At 34.3% G+C, this 11,538-nt stretch overlaps 1 long non-coding RNA gene across 1 annotated transcript; it reads right to left on the bottom strand.

Annotated features, from left to right (window-relative positions):
• Positions 1–5,211: 5,211 nt before the first annotated feature.
• On the bottom strand, positions 5,212–11,124 carry LOC112945057. The gene is made up of 3 exons (XR_003248938.1): positions 11,063–11,124; positions 6,723–6,785; positions 5,212–5,262 (listed from the first exon to the last, which is right to left on the bottom strand). It is a non-coding gene; the product is annotated as an uncharacterized LOC112945057 (long non-coding RNA).
• Between the last annotated feature and the right edge of the window lie 414 nt (positions 11,125–11,538).

Below are 11,538 nucleotides of genomic sequence, written 5' to 3'. Positions count from 1 at the left end.
CCCTCAAATTCTTTCTCAGTCCCTAGTTTGTCAGTTAGAAAAGGACCACTGTATGGTATCGAGGGGTATTTCCTAAGAATGCAAAGACTTCAAATAGCACAGCAAACTTAGCAATTATAAACGAACAAAGCTAGGAAGACTTTGAAAGCAAAGGAATTATAGTAGGTGTTTGAGTATTAGATAAATATTTCCTACTGCTGTCATAATTCACAGTAATTTTGCATAATTTTTTTTCATGCACCCTTTTCAGGCTTTTATAGATTACAAGAGAAAATATTTAAAATTAAAAGAGAAAGATTTAAAAACTCATATTATGCTATTGTTTACCACTGAATATTGAAGCATTTGGTTGTACAGGGTCTGATTTTTCAAGTGCAATATGTGTAAAGCTCATTGCTATTTATGTCTGCTTATTTTCTGTCTGTTGGGCAACTGATGCAATCGAATATGAATCACAGAAGTAAACCAACAGATGTGATTCCACTTCATGCTGAAGGGAGGAAAAAAAAAGCTATCTCTAGATGTGCTCTTAAAAGTTGTAATTTCATCTAAATGATCACAGGTTGTGCATTTCTTTGAATTACTCAGGTGAGAGCCAGGGCTGATAATCAGCTAGCTTGATGCAGCTCTTACCAACAACTTGTAAGGATTAAGGAGTTGTCAAAAAGAGATCATTAGAGTTCTAGTGATTATTCTCCTACTGTAAGTCACTTTAAATTAGAAACTAATGCTTGCTTTCTTTGATGGTTTTTAGTTATCTGCAGGTGAAAGAATATAAGCCACAAAAGAAACCTGATTCTGTTATTAATTTTTAATTTGTTTTGAAATATTTTCCAAGTATCTTCATAGACTTCAGAGTACATGTCATAGACTGCACGGCACATTCTCAAGTAGCGCAGTGATAGAGAAGTTGTTCCAAATGTCAAATCCTAGACATCAGCTTGTATAGGATGCACTACTTTTCATACAGTAGCAATGAAAGATATTTTTGAAGTCATGTCATGCAGAAAACCCAACAGCCCTTCAAGAATAATACATGAATGGAATACCTTGAAACACAGTTAGGGAAAATTTAGTCCTCTATTTTCAGAAACCTCACAAGATGAAAAACAGCACTATCACCTTTTGACATTAATGATTTCTCTGGATCTAAATTTAGAGCTAAAGTATTGGGGAGCAATGTCTTCAAATTTATGATTCCAATACAGCACATATTTAATCTTACTACATGGATGAACTACTACATTTTATTAGAATTAATCCTTTATCAACAACTGTCACCATTAAGAACACAGTAACTAGAAAACATTCAAGAGATGTAAGTCAGGAATATCTGTTTTGGATAGGAAATGGCTGGAGTTGTTATTTTGCCTTCCATAACAAAATAACAAGTATAACCACATTCTCCTAGTGTTTTTTCCAGCTAAATGCTGGAGAGAATCAAAAGAGGTTCTGCTTTCCCTAAGTACTAGAATTAAATCTTGGATCACATGGAAAAAATGTAAGATGAAACACTGATCAAGAAGCATGCAGTGTATATACCATTCTATGCATCTTACTGCACAGATACAACCGATTCCTGATAAAAGGCATTCTTTATTGTATGTGCCTCCATCTTCAAGCACATGCAAAATAGCTCAGAAAGATGCACAGTGTGGCTGTGTGTCACACAATATCGTTTACCACGCATAACACTTTTTGGAAATCTACTGATTTCTTAGTGCCTCCGCTAAGTTCATACAAAATGATCAATTTTCAGCAGTGAACGACTATGTTCACATTAAATGATTCTGCCCTCTTGCTTCTTATGCGTGATAGGATTATTTTCATACAGGGTATGTCAAGGATTACTGATTGCGGGCACCTTACTTCTAGAAAGTACTCTGAAGTCTATGAGGACAGCAGGCCCCTGGTTTCCCTGGTTGCCTTGAGTTTACATGCCACTGAACTGAGACTAAAGAGGAACCTTTTAAGATGAGTCCTTACAGATTCTATTCAAGAAGTTTTTTGAGAAATTAATCTCTGCATTTTTAGCTGTGCATCATGGGAAAAAAGTGAGTTATTAATCAGAGATACGACACTTCATCTTAGCCAAAAGACCAGTGTCATTATTATATACAAGATAGTAGGAAAAAAAAAGAAATCATTGTATTAATATACAGAGCTACAGAAGAGTATCAAAATTCATGGGCCTGTTTTTCAGGGCAGAGTACACCCCAAAAATCAACCTAAAGTAAAAAAAAAATGCATATTTATTTGAGTATGAGTGGGAAAATTCTGATACATGAAACGGGAGGAACATTACACTTTCCTTATGGCTTAAGCCAGACCAAATGCTCACTAGACACACCAGCATTCCAAATGAGAAACAGAACTCACCTCTTTTTACATATGACGTCTCCTAAACAACCTGCAGGAGCCACAGGAAGCCAAGTAGTGTGTTGTATTACATCTGTTTCTGGTATTTTAATCCGTCTTTAGCTTGCTAGAAAATGACTGAGATTAGCACTTGAAAATTATACTCAAAAGACTTAGTTTGCACACACACACACACACACACACACACACTTAAAACACATAGTTAGAGAAAATCTACCAAACATGAGAACTTCAGACTAGATCCAAATTCAGTGCCTCTTTCAACCACCCCTACAAGCACAGGTTCAAAGTCAAAATTCTATTCAGACTTTTCTAGTAAGACTGAAAATTCCAATCATATCCCAGAAACAAAATCTGCAATTCACCACTAAATTCATATCCAGGCAGAACAAAATAATAAAAATATTTTTTTAACAAGTCCTCCCTCAACCACAGAGTCCAGATTTAAAAGAGAGATTTTCCAGCAATTCAAATCCTGAATAGAACAGGATTATAGAAGTCAAAGGCCTTTTAGACCTCTAAGGGCAGGCACAGAATAAAGGAAGCATCAAAATTAAACTGATAATACTTTCTGTGCAGGCCCAAAAGATCCGTGCTCTCTCCAGCCCAAAGTCAGAACAAGACCTATTGGTCTCTGAATATATATATTCTCACAGATTGATATTTCTTCTTATTTTTTAGCCTATTAAAAAAAAAAAAAAAAAACAGTTACCACACAGTATTAACCTCATGACTGACAACAGCAGAATTTTAGGTGCTCATAAGACTTTCAGGTTTTCCTTGTTACACCCTGAACTCTATAAGGCTCAGTGTTTTGTATTGTTCACATGCTTTTTACTTATAATATAATGCTTTAAAAAAAATCACATCTAAAAATCTTAGACAAAGTTTAAAATAAGGGAACTTCGTCCTGGCAATGAAAATGTAAGACTTGCCAAGGCACCAGACAAAGATTAAGGCCTTCTCTTCTCAGCTCGTAAATGGACGATAGGTCTGGTCACATAATTTATGCTACAGAAACCTTTATCAGGACCTTTACAAGAACCTTATACAGCGGCCTAAAGACCAAAAAGTGTCTGCATCGAGGGTGATCATAAATGTAGATTATTCTTTTTCCCCTAACACCCTACCTGCAAATATACCATCATTGCATTTGGAAACTGCATATTCCAGTAGGAAGTTTTCCCAGAAGTATAATTTCTCAAAGGTTAATGTGCAATTAAAGCAGAAAATTTATTATATTGGATGAGATTTTTAAAATGCAAATACATACTTTGTGTTTGAATTGCTTTGGAGTAGATGTTTCTATTAAATTTCCAGCAAAGTTCGTTCAATAAATCACATCATTTATAATTAGTTATTTCAATGAAGCATGCTCAGTGTATCGACTATTCATGAATTTATGACATAAAGCAGAAACTTATGACATATAGGAGATAACTGAGTTCCTATGTGATTAATCTATTATTTTAGCAACAACAGTACTTCATATAGTCTGATGAACTTTTTGGGTGCCTGTTAGAACATATTTGCAGGATTTAACAAGCTGGACATGAGATTAATGCCCTGTGTTTGACTGCTCAGTGAAGACATTCTATTTAAAACAGCTTTTACTAACAGATGCTTACCTGTGCTTTATATGACATTTTATCCTGCAACCAATTATCTTTTTTTAAATACATATTTTTGAAACGAACACCCAGGTAACTTTGGGGAGTGTGTGTGTGGGGAGGGGGAGCGGAGGAGGGAGGCTATGTTCTTGTAATGAAATTATATTTCCTACTTTTGCCGGAAAAACATATATAAAATCCTAGATAACCTGCAGAGATGTACATATACACAGAAATTGCATTTTTTTAATGAATATTTGTTAAGCCATCATTGTTTCATATTTTGAGGTTCTTTTCCTGTCAGATCTAATAAATTCAGCCATGAATTTATACATTCATAGAATTAGCTTATGTCTCATTAAGTGCTCCTTACGTGGAGGCTTATGCTTCCTGACTTGCTGCTTCTCTCTTCCTGCTACCACAGATTTGCATAACCAGAAGTAGAGCCAGGGAGCAATGATTCTCCAGAAAGAGTTTTTCAATATTTTAGTTCAGAAGCAAAACTGAATAAAATTCTTATAGATTTTTTTTCCAGCATTTTACAGAAACTTTCAAAGATTTTAGAGATGTCTAAGGGAATTCCCAAAAAAATCTTTTCCTTAAAAATCATGCCATATTGCTTAGAAATGCTCTTTTAAATAGGAAACCTGTTAAACAGAATAATGATTACTTCCTTTTCCTTAGAGTAACTTGTCTGGTCTAAATTCTACCATGCCATTTTTTTTCTTTCACATGCTTCCTGCTCATCATGTAAAATAGTTGAAGAAACAATATTTGAAAAACTAAAGCACATCCATATGTAATATGTAACTACTCTACTCCTTGTACAGTTGCTTTGATAAATGATCCAAATAAACATGGTCTATGATTTTAAACACCAAGCATATAAGAAAATGAGATCAATGAACAATCTGCCAGTCTAAATGCAACTGATTGGCGTTTCTGCATACAAAACATTTCAAGCAGTACCAGCAAGCTTTACTGCTCATCGTTAGTGACTAGGATCAATTTTCCATTAGAGAGCACTGAGGGGGGGGATCCATTTTTAAAATTCTTTCCCCCCCCCAGCTTAGGGACAAGAAAAAAAAACCCACAAAACTAGGTGACTAGCACTGCTTGCCATTTCTGATACTACAGTACAGCTCATTTCCCATAGTAACTGTGACATAAAACAGACAGAACAACGTAAATATGCTACCTAATGTTATTTGTACTTACTAAGAGCAGTATCACCATCCTGTGCTGAGTTTTTTATAATCGTTAATTCACGGAGCTAAATTGTGAAAAACATTGTGAAAAAAGTTAATAAATATTAAATAAATATGTAGATATAAATAAACACTAATAAAACTAGAAGTGACCTAAGGCTTAAAACGCTCTAAAGTTGGATTAAATTCTAATCACTTTCACCTATTCATCAAGATGCCCTTGATTACTTCTGTTCTCAAAAAGTTTATCCTTGGTTCTAAACATTGATCAAAAATCAGTTTTTAAATGCTCCCAAGCATTCAAAAAAAACAAACGGTTTTTGTCCACAACACATGAAGAAGGTCATAACCATGCTTACATAGAAGTTTAAAAAAATGTATTTTTCTTATACCTAAAATTTACGCTGATTACTAATTAACATAATAATAATAAACATAATAATAATAAACAAAATAAATTAACCCATGAGAGAAGAAAACTCTTAACAATGATCTAACCCACGAGAAATTGCATCTTTACATTTGAAATTACTAAAACAAACAGAAACCACCCAGCCTTTGCCGTTGAAACGCAACTGTGGCTCAGTGACTTTGTTTACAAAAAGATGTGAAAAAAAATAAAGCTCGTGCAATGTTTTACATAATAAAATTGCACAATATACACCTGATATGCATAATTGATTATGTTACATATATCAAATTACAAATGCATAGCTCTTTCTAAATTTTTCACAAGGGTGACCTTTTATAATTTCTTATGCATTCTGAAGCTGCATTAAAAATACATTTACCATTTGAAATTCAGATGGTTACAGTTATAAAGCTGCTGACTCATAAGATCTGAAAATGTAATAGCAAGTAGGATCTTAACTTGATGCACAATTTACTGAACTTTTATGATAATTTCTATAAATTATTAAACTATTTCTATGCTACTTAGGTATGCTCATAAAGAATTTTCCACAGATTCAAGCCGTTAATATTGTTTGGCCTTCTTTAATTGTTGCATCTGAATTTAACTACGATGTTTGATCAAAATGTCTCAAAGCTCCTTGCAAATGTTCACTTTGTATTATTCCTAGAATCTCTGTGAAAAAAGATCATGGATGTGTGCAGGTTGATGAACTGCAATCCAAGCTCCAGTGTGCTGAGTATCAACTGCCTGTCACACCTATTCCAATTCCGTGAGGAAAAACCATGTAACCCTGGCACAGCTTGGAAGCAAATGAAAATACTGCTTGCTTGCATCTTGTGAACTATTCTCAACCACGTAATTCTCAACATATATGTATGTTTTCACAAGAGGTTGCAGTCACATAATACAAGCTATTCATTTCAGCAGCATCCCTGAACCTACAGTGAGATCATTAGGGCCTGAGCAGATGAACCTGCAGCTCCTCAAGAGTTTTCTGCAGTTGTTCTGGTCCCGAGTGGAGGAAAGGATGTTTTTCTTTGACAGCTCTAATTGTGCCAGGTACACAAGACAGCCTTAGTTTAAACTTATTTTTCAGCAAAATATACATACATAGCACGCTTAACTTCTGTTCTTCTAGTCCTTGGTAGTTGGGCTTCATCCGTTTGACATCTCCTTTATTGAAAAGATGGACAAAATGCGTCTGTCTGGTGACTCAAACCATTACCATCCACTATAATAATACTGATATTATTTCTATAAATAATTCTAAACATTTAACAAAAGTTACCCCGAAACGAAAACATAATGAAGGCAAACAACCACAGAAAGGATAATTGGATTTTTCTCGGGCTATGCTAATCTGTAGACTACAAATGCTGTCTGGTTACACTTGAATACTGTCAATTTGCATGTAGCTGGGAGCACTGGTGTGAACCACTAACATATTAGATCATGACTCCTGACACAAAATGCTCTTCCAGACTTCCAGCATTTCATACTCAAATTAGTCAACTGAGCAGACTTAAAAACATAAAACTAGGCTTTTGTAGAACTATAAATCAGAGGAAATTACTTCTAATAAAATATAAAATAAAAAAATCCAATGCACAATATTTGATTAAGTGTTCCTAGAAAGCATAAGCTAACTACAAGTATATATGCAATAGCTGTTTACGCTTTGCGTGGCAAAAACTATCATTCTGACATTGGTATTCAAGACAGTAAAGTGCCTGTCAAGATCAAAATGCTAATCATTGCTTGCTGAGAAATTCAGTTGTCCCCAGCTGTAGTGAAAGCAGTAGAGAGACAGAAGGAGCTGCAGGGTATTATTAGCATCTAGTCTTGACTGAGCTAGGATTCCTATGCATCTACATCAGGCATCGGTCACCAAAGGGTCCCGGAAGATTTACAGAATGTGTAACAACAATGATTGTCTTAATAAATAATAAAAAAGATGGTATGAGATATTGAGATATCTCATATGAGATATGGCCTATATTTTCTAAGTTAGAATACCACCTTCTAAAAGCAAGATAAAGAATATTCTCTAGGATTTCCAAAAATATTTATTCCTTTAAGCAAAGAACTTGACTGTTGCATCCATCCAAAATAAGTCTTAATGTAATGCAACAATATTAAGACTCCACACAAGGTAAGTCATAAATGTATAAATTCTCCTTGTGGTAATTATTAGGAAAAATAACACAAAAATCTTAAACTCACTTTCACAAACAGTAGTTATTTTCTGTGATCCTCAAGTGAATAGTAGTAATGCTTGAAATACCGCAAGAGTTTTGACCTTCCATGTCTGCATTCCTTCATGTTTTGAGAAATTTTCACATTGAACTACAGTATCTCATAGGTATGACATAAATTTTGTCTACATCAGTATCTGTCAACATCTGTTACAATTCATGCATTTATAAACATACATTTAAAGATAAGAAAGAAACATTGGTATTGGATTAAATACAATAATCTTTTCCCAAAAAAATAGTAACAATTCTGTAATTAGTGCAAATACACAAAATATCTCTTCTCTTGACTAAACATTCCAGGAATTAAGTTACCTGAAAATCATCGTGTTTCATGCTTTAAAACAGAACTTACAAAACACTTAATTTGTGCACATAAATATTACCATGAAATTAAAGTGTCTGCATTTTACATTACAACCCCTGCTCCTACTTTTAAACTTTAGGTTGCTGCAATCTGGTAAGTAGAAAGTATTTTTAATATACACAGAGATATATAAAGAGAAGATTTTACACATATTTTATACTTCATATATATACATACACATATATATCTATGTGGGTGCATGCATATATACAAATGTTGCAAAAATGATTACTCATTTTCTTGAGAGAAACTCAACAGTTTTTGTTTTGCAACTCGCAATGAACAGAGCAGCACAGAAAAGAAAAAAATCTGGCAGAGAAACTGGGGTTTGAGCAGGATGAGCTCCATGTGCTCCCCATCTTATGGCAATATTTACACATTATTATTTCATGAGAAGTATTTTTGTCCCTGCTATTCCATGTAGAATTCACATTTGTGCATGTGTTTGAACATACCACGGCAATCAAGGAAGTGTTTGAAAAATCTTAAGTAGGATTACTTTTCTGCATTGATATTTGTTCATGTTAGACTGTGCCAATGTTATAGAACACTGAATATATTTACTGTGACAAGTGATCTAGTCACCAAGCTGAATCTCTAGGGAATGATGATTTCACCCATCTGTCCAGAACAAGAAAATAGACTGTGTACTTATGCCACAGCATTTCATTTGCCATGTGTTAGTCTGAGCATGCTAAAGCTGAATACCTATCACATGCCACAGAAAAATATATGCATCTTCAGAGAACCTCTGAAGTTACAATGAAGACAACATACATAATACAGCTGCAGTGACAATACAACTATTTCCACAGTTGTTCAATATAATCTAAAAGTGAAAAGATTCAGCCTGAATACTGAATAATAAATTTCAAAACAACTGTTTTACTGTTCTGAGTATTATATTCAAAAGTACCTTCTTATAGCAATTAATATTTATAAATTTGCATTACAATTCAGTTAGAGCTCACCTTCACATATACATCCTGATAGGGATAGGGTTTACATATATTGTTTACGTCCCATTATATTTTAAGCAACCTCAAACTTCTTTTTTGCATCTTATTTCTTAAAAAAAATCTAACAAGTTAGCAGATTCTATTTGTACATTAACTATCACAGCTTAGGAATCTCTCCGTATTTGCCTTGGAAAACTATTGAAATTGAAATTGTGCTCAACCCCTCCGCATCCCATTTCTAAACAAATGACTGAATTATGAATTATGAACTAGAACGAGATACTCTGAATTAGATTAAAACTTGACAAGTTTCACAGCACATAACAACACTCTTGAGATATGGAATAAAGGGATTCACGGCACATGTAATTAATACTATTGTACACTTCGTATTTAACACAGGTAACCCAAGAATCACATAAATACATTAATATTAAAGTAGTGGGTCTTTCAAAATGTCTGAGGCCTAACTAGAAACATACACCCCTAATATCAGGGTCATGACTATACTGGTAATACATCAAAACAGGATTATTTTGCTCATTCTGCTACCATCAGACAAAAACACATATATGCAAACATGTAATCCTCGCGAACTTGTCTATCTCCAATAAGAACTAGTTAAAAAAAGTTTTTACATTAACTCAGTAGAAGAATACTCATATAATTCCACCAAATCCTACCTACTAGTGTTTTACTGTAAAGACACATACTGAATTCTCTAACATTCTAAAGTCCTTCAAGGAATTTAATTTTGAAGACAGTCTTAATAATATATGTAGGGACATTTCACCTGTAGTAGCAGCGATATTGATCTCACACCATTAGCTTGTAGCATTTTTAGACCCCATTACCTTCCTGCATATTAGCTCTCAGCAGGAGAAAGGACATCACTTTCTCTGTTAACTTCTGACAGACATCTACACAAGAAGGTAATTCCACCTGCTACAGTGTTTGCCTGACTGCTTGATAATGTCAACCAATAAGTAAATCACTTTCCTACTGTTAGCATAAAACAAGTTGTCTTGTTACAAATTCAAATACAAAAAAAATATATGGATAACAAGTATTTTAGGGCTTATTAATTTTTCTGAACACAAACACATTTACTAACATACACTTCATGAATATTAGCAGACAAATTATTCTGCTACTTCTTACACTTTATAAAGGAAGAGTGGCTGGATGACACCAGAATGAATTTACAGCATTGAGAGATGGCCAGTGTGTACAGCAGGTCATCACAGGCACTACTGAATCATAAAAGAAAGACCTGTCAAGCTTCAGATAACGCTGGCACTTGATGATGATAAATTATTTACTAAGTGCTCTTGTTGAACCATTAGGGAAATCCTTTCTTCTCCCTTTGCCATCCATTCACTCAGCAAACACTACGTGCTCATTTTAAAACAACATATAGCAAAAGAAAGGACATCTTCAGAACAGCAGACAACAATGGATGTTCAATATGAGGATACCAGCTGGAGACAACATTGTGTTACAAATCTGAAAACACCGGAGTCTTCATCAATAACATCAAAATAATGTATCTAGTGAAAGCCTGAAGTTCGGCTAGCAAGGGAAATAGGTGAAATTGAAAATGCAGGTGGTTTAAAAAAAAGTAACCTCTTGTGTAAAGACTTATCCTTTGAACTCTTAGGACTTCCTGGGAATAGTCAAAAGAAATCAGATCTACCTCAGATTTCAAGACACAATCAGGAGCAACAGTCAAGCTGCGAATCATTCGGGAGTAGCCAGCATTGCAAACCACTAAAACAGAACGTTGTGCCCCGCTTACCAGTTCTACACGAACACTAATGCTGAATGTTCTCTCCTCATGTTGCTACTGAAGCCTCTGCATGCACTTACCTAAATGCTTAAAATCGCCAAAAGATTCAGCTCCATTCCCTCAGTTTGTCCACATATTCATCTGAAACCAAAACAATGCAGTTATGAAAGAGTTTATTTTCTGAACCAGGACACACGAGCAGTAAAAAGGGCAGACTCAAGAGGATTTAACATACACAGTCCAAATCAATCAAATCATGATCAAATGTTGTCATTAATAAACATTTACTGAACAAGAAATTATACAGGATTGGTCCAACAATAGAAGATATTTTTGAAAGCACATCAGTGAGTTCGTCTTCTTCAAAGGCAAAAAAGCATTTTAAATATGCCATAACTTGCCCTTAGTATAATAAAAGTACAGTCAAGTTTAACATCATGCCTCAGAATTGCATCAGTAAACATTTAAGCTACTCTGAGATATTATATACTTTAGTCCATTAAATAAGACTCTTGAAAGCAATCATGAATATAGCATACAAGATCCATTACTGCAT

Source organism: Nothoprocta perdicaria, unplaced genomic scaffold, assembly GCF_003342845.1.
Source record: "Nothoprocta perdicaria isolate Ctin4 unplaced genomic scaffold, notPer1 scaffold_18, whole genome shotgun sequence".
Taxonomy (NCBI): Eukaryota; Metazoa; Chordata; class Aves; order Tinamiformes; family Tinamidae; genus Nothoprocta; species Nothoprocta perdicaria.
This window is presented reverse-complemented; position numbering and strand designations above follow the sequence as displayed.